This window comes from Petaurus breviceps, unplaced genomic scaffold (assembly GCF_028583685.1).
Source record: "Petaurus breviceps papuanus isolate PSGF00001 unplaced genomic scaffold, PetGlider_PUasm1.0 115, whole genome shotgun sequence".
Taxonomy (NCBI): Eukaryota; Metazoa; Chordata; class Mammalia; order Diprotodontia; family Petauridae; genus Petaurus; species Petaurus breviceps.
Window position 1 is genome coordinate 9495738 of NW_027185612.1, and position 6000 is coordinate 9501737.

At 37.3% G+C, this 6000-nt stretch overlaps 1 protein-coding gene across 4 annotated transcripts in view; it reads right to left on the bottom strand.

Moving 5' to 3' along the window:
* The window catches only part of LMBR1 (limb development membrane protein 1), a 194183-nt gene that overhangs the window by 187190 nt on the left and 993 nt on the right, over positions 1-6000 (bottom strand). The window lies entirely within an intron of this gene.

Sequence of the window (6000 nt, forward strand, 5' to 3'; positions counted from 1 at the left end):
GCTGAAAGCCAGTTAATTGTTATAATAAGGTGTGCCGGATCAGACTCTGGAATCACCAGAAAGACACCAGTCTCTCTAGGGAAGGAACAGAGCAAAGGTGTGACTAGGGGGAAAAAAGCCTCAAGGCAAAAGATAAGTGAGATGTAAGAGAACTCAACCCCTCCCTTTTTCAGGAAGGAAACTGAATGTTCACCTCAGCCAAACTCTTACTCTCCCAGCAACACCAGCAAATTACATAAACTAGCTGGCCCTGGGAGTTGAGTCAGAAAGACCAGAATTCAGATCTAGGCTCAGACACTTAACTATAACCCTGTCTGTGTATAGCCCTTAATCTCTTTGTGCCTCAGTGTCCTCATCAGTAAAACAGGGATAATAATGGCTCTACCTCACAGGGTAGTTTTACGGATAAAAAAAATGGGTAAAGCACTTTGCAAATCTCAACGGAACTTATATAAAAGCTAGCTATTTTTATAATGATTACAATAAAGTAAATGGAAAGAACAACAATAAGAACCATAGATCCTTCAAAATTATAAAGACCAAGTTTAGCTTCAAAGCTTGGCTCACAGGGTTAGATATTCTAAGGTAGCTTTATGGAAAGATGTGGGCAAGAATCATAAAGAATGAAAATACAGTGACAAACTACAGAGAATATAATGGCTAAAGAAGTACCTACATGAGCATGGGAAGGTAGCCCGAGATGAAACAGGGTGAACATCAAGAGAGCAGGAAGGCTGAGGAGAAGAGAAGGAAGAAAGAAGACTGAGGAGAAGAGAAGGAAGCAGGAAGACTGAGGAGAAGAGAAGGAAGCAGGAAGAGTGAGGAGAAGAGAAGGAAGGAGGAAGACTGAGGAGAAGAGAAGGAAGCAGGAAGGCTGAGAAGAGAAGGAAGCAGGAAGGCTGAGGAGAAGAGAAGGAAGCAGGAAGGCTGAGGAGAAGAGAAGGAAGGAGGAAGACTGAGGAGAAGAGAAGCAAGCAGGAAGGCTGAGAAGAGAAGGAAGCAGGAAGAAGTAAAGAGATAAAAACAAGGTGCTTTGGACTTTTGCATCAAGATAGTTGAAAAAACGAAACTAGAACCCTCTGAAGCCTGCAAACTTAGTTTCTACCAACCTAATACATTCAAGTTAGTCCACTGAAGCTAAATGTCTCCTCATTCAACCTCTGAGTCAATCCCAATGAGATGAAAAACAACAGATATGTCTACAGCAGCAACTATAAATATAGGTGTGTATATCCTACATACAAAGTATATGAATATACATTTATGCATATATATTTATACATAAATATATATTTATGTGGTCCATGTATATGATTATATGTGTGTAAATGTGCATGTATACATATATTATATATTATGTGTGTATCATACACACATATATACACACCATTCCCCTTAGGTAGTTAGACAGTACAGTGGGCCTTCAGTCAGGAAGACCGGACACTTACTAGCTGTGAGACCCTGGGCAAGTCACTTTAATCTGTTCACCTCCATTTTCTGTAAAGGAGCACCTACCTCACAAGGGCTGTTGCAAGAATCAAATAACAGAATTTATAAAGTACATAATAACACAGTGTCTGGTGCCATATAATGCTTATTTTTTGAAGTGACATAAGAATTATCAAAGAAAGATTAATGCTCAGTATATTACACATTCCTGTTCTTCTAGGGGGATGTTATACTTCTAAAGATACCTAAAACAGGGAAATCCCTTGAATTTGCCATTCTGAACAAAAGGAAATGATGAAGGAAAATAGGTTCATTAATGAACTGTTGGTGAAGTAGTGAATTGGTCCAACCATTCTAGAGAACAATCTGGAACTATCCCCCAGAGAGCTATAAGACCCTTTGACCCTTGGGCGGCCAGGTGGCTCAGCGAGCACCAGCCCCAGTGTCAGGATTACCTAGGGATCCAATCCAGACTCAGATACTTAGCACCAAACCCAGAAATAACTGGCAGTGTAACTTTGAGCAAGTTACTTAACCCCAATTGCTTAAAAAATTTTAATTTAATTTAATTTTAAAAAAAAAAACCCTTTGACCCAGCAATACCACTACTAGGTCCTTATCCCAAAGAGATCAAAGGAAAAGGAAAAGGACCTATACATACAAAACTACTTAATAGCAGCTTTTTTTTTGTAGTGGCAAAGAACTGGAAATTGAGGGGACACCCATCAACTGGGGAATAGTTGAATACATTGTAATATATGACTGTAATGGAATACTACTGTGCTATAAAAAGTGATTAGCAGGATGCTTTCTAAAAAATCTGGAAAGATATACATAAACTGATGCAAAGAGAAATGAGCAGAACCAGGAGAATATTGTACACAGTAACAGCAATACTGTTCGATGATCAACTGTGAATGACTTAGCTATTCTCAGAAATATAACGATCCAAGACAATTCCAAAGGACTTATAATGAAAAATGCTCTCCCTCTCCACAGAAAGAAGTGATGGAGTCTAAATGCAAATCAAAGCACACTTTATTGTTCTTGAGGTTTTTATTTTTGGTCTGTGTTTTCTTGTACAATATTACTAACATGGAAATATGTTTTATATGACTATACATGTATAACCTATATCAAATTGCTTGCCTTCTCAATAAAGGAGGAGTAGAGGGAAGGAGAAAGATAATTTGGAACTGAGAATTTCAAAAAATGAATGTTAAAAGTTGTTTTTACATGTAATTGGAAAAAATAAAATATTTAAAATACAAAGAAAGCACATCCAAGGGTTGGTATAGACACCTATGATGCCTACATAATAAGGGATAAAAGGAAGAATTTAAATGATAGGCACGCCCACCCACAGTAAACAAATCAATGAAAATTAAGTGTAAAGCCTAGGATTGATATGAGATTGCTGTATTCATTATGTAATGTGCAATTATTTTACTTTATATTGAGTTGTGTAATATTTGGTGTGTGTGTGTGTGTGTGTGAAGGGGTGGTACATAAACCAACAGCATCAAAAAGAAATTAATCCCTATAGGAGTACAATGACTCAGAAAACCACAAATTAACATTATCTATGTCATACTATAATTTTATTTATTTTGTTAAACATTTCTCAATTACATTTTAATCTGGTTCCTGCTGCATTTGGGAGTTCTGAGGGAAGCTACTAGCAGCCAGTAGGCGAAAGAACCTGACATCTCTAGTCCAGAAGACACACACTATGACATTAGTCATATAAACCTCTCAGTGCCTGAAGCAATTTTCTAAGACTTTAAGTTATGGTTGCAGGCCTGCATCAGTGAAGAGAGTTTCCACAAGGAAACATGGAGTTCTTTATTCCAATGAAACCATGGGTCAGGCAAAAAAAAAAAAAATACAAGCACTATGCATAACAAGGAAGTATAATTAAATGCCTTATGACTAGTACAGTCAATAAATACTAAAGGAACTGAAAGGACATATCACTTGGAGCTACATACAGAACACTTCATAGATTTTGTTTAAGCTAAATCTTAAAGGATGAGTAAGGAAGAAGAGTGAGATAGGGCTAGCAAAGAAGGGAGACGCCAAACTGTGAAGGACTATCAATACCAAACTAAGGGATTTGGACTTGATCCTCTAAGTAACAACAGGCCTAAGGAGGAGAAGAATATAGTGTTTCAGGATGAGTAACAGCGCCAGTATGCAGGATGCAAGATTATTTCCAATGACTACTAGATATAAACTATAAACCAAATGATAATACTCTGAGATTCCTTCTCTACAGCATTTATTTAAAAGTAAGGGTATATTGTTTGCGTGCTCCTTGCCAAGATGGAACCATAAATTGCATCAACCAAAGTGCTCTCCCCCAAGACCAATTAGCCTCCCTATTGAACTAGAACTTTTCCCTAAGAAACTCAATCTCTCTAGGCACACCATATACTAGCACTCATCAGTCACACTGAGCACTTCTCATTTTTTCCTCCATACTTCCATTTTTTTAACTATGACCCTCTCTCCCTTCCACAAAAAAAAAAACACCATTACAGCCTTCTGTTCCCCTGATAGCATATTATATAATATTATATATTACAAAGAAATATTATATTATATAATATTACGTAATAACATTACATATGTAGGTGTATGAAGAAATTATATAAGAAGTTATTGGTAGGAGCAGTTAGGTGATGCAGCGGATACTGCACTGGCCCTGGAGTCAGAAGGATTTGAATTCAAATCTGGACTCAGACACTAGCTGTGTGGCCCTGAGCAAGGAATAATAAGAAGATGAAGACAAAGACAACGAAGAAGATAACGATGATGATGAAGAAGAAGAAGAAACATCTGCTATTGCTGCACCAGAAAAGGACTCCCATTGCTTACTGAAAAAAGCCAAACTTCACAGTCTGACATAGAGGTATGATGGTACAGTGTAAAGAGTCCCAGATCTGGAGTCCCAGTGGCCAAGATCAAATCTCACTTAGCAGCTGAGTGGCTCTCATTAATAAAATCAAGGGGCTGGTATTACATGACCTCTGAGGTCCCTTTCAGTTCAAATCCTATGATTTCCAAACCTTTCCTGCTAAGCAAAACCTGCCCAAGTTGCTGACCCCCTGGCATAACCCACACAGGGTTACCTCTAAACCAGGAGACACTGTACCAAATAAGGGATATAAATTTTTTTTAACTTGAAAAATCTCATGAACAAATTCAGATATCATTTATCAGGAAGGGCCTTGTACTATGGTGGAAAGAACACGACTCAGAATCTGTCTAGATCCAGACCAATCACTTAGTAGCTTTGTGACCTGGGGCAGTTCAGAGAACCACAGAAATCCGAGAGTTCAAGGGGTTTTCAGGCTCAAGTATAACTGAACAGTAATCTTCTCTATGTCATCCAAACAAATGGTCATCGAATCTTTCCTTGAAGACTTCCAGTGAAGAAAGCTCACTGTTCCCTACAGCAGCCCATTCAACTAGAGCACCCCAGCTCTGTGGGAATCATTTTAACTTCTCCAGGTCTCAGCTTTATTAGCTATAAAGTTCCTATTTCACAGACTTATGAGTCTCAAACAAACTAAAGAGTGTAAAAGCCAAACAAAAACTGTAAAGTGTTATAAAAATCACTACTATGAAAACCAGAAAATATAATGACCTTTTTAAAAATTGAAGATAATTGTAACAGAAATGGGGCATATTATTTTCAAATCTAATATTAAAAAACATAAAAATCCATGTTTACCAAAGAACTATAGAAAATTCATGCAAATTATTTGAAGCTTTGTGTAATGAAGGCAAAAGGAGATATTACACTCTACAATTTACAGAATATAACAGATCTTTAGAATATTTTGCTTATTTGGATAGAGACAAGAACTAGAACTTTTCATAGAACTCCCTCTACCAATAAAGGTCTACCTCTTCTCTATGGTTTACAATCCTGTGCAAGGGTTCTTAACCTAGGGTCTGTAAGCTTTTTTAAAAAAATATTTTGATAACTGTATTTCAATACAATTGATTTCCTTTGCAATCATGTATCATTATTTTGTGCCTTTAAAAAGCAGTATTCTCAGAAGGGACTGTTAAACTATCAAAATTCTGTAGTCCTAAAGATGTCCAAAATACTAACGGGTTACCCAGGGTCACACTGACAGTATATGTCAGAGACAGGACAGGGCTAAGGTTAGGGGGAGGCCAAATAACAGAAAATAAAATATAACTAAGAATGGAGAGAGAGAAAGGGAGGAGGACAGGAAGAAAGAAAGAAAGACAGAAAGAAAGAAAGAAAGAAAGAAAGAAAGAAAGAAAGAAAGAAAGAAAGAAAGAAAGAAAGAAAGAAAGAAAGAAAGAAAGAAAGAAAGGAGAAAAGAAGAGAAATTTCAATTCCAAAGAAAAATTATTAGCAAGTTACTGAACACTTGTCCATGGATAGAAAACACTCTCCCCACCTTAAGTCCACTTTCTCTACTAACAGGACTCAAGAAAAATGCATGGATGCTATGTTACCCTCGCTCTTCCTTCCTTCCTTCCTTCCTCTCCCTCTCCCCCCCCCCC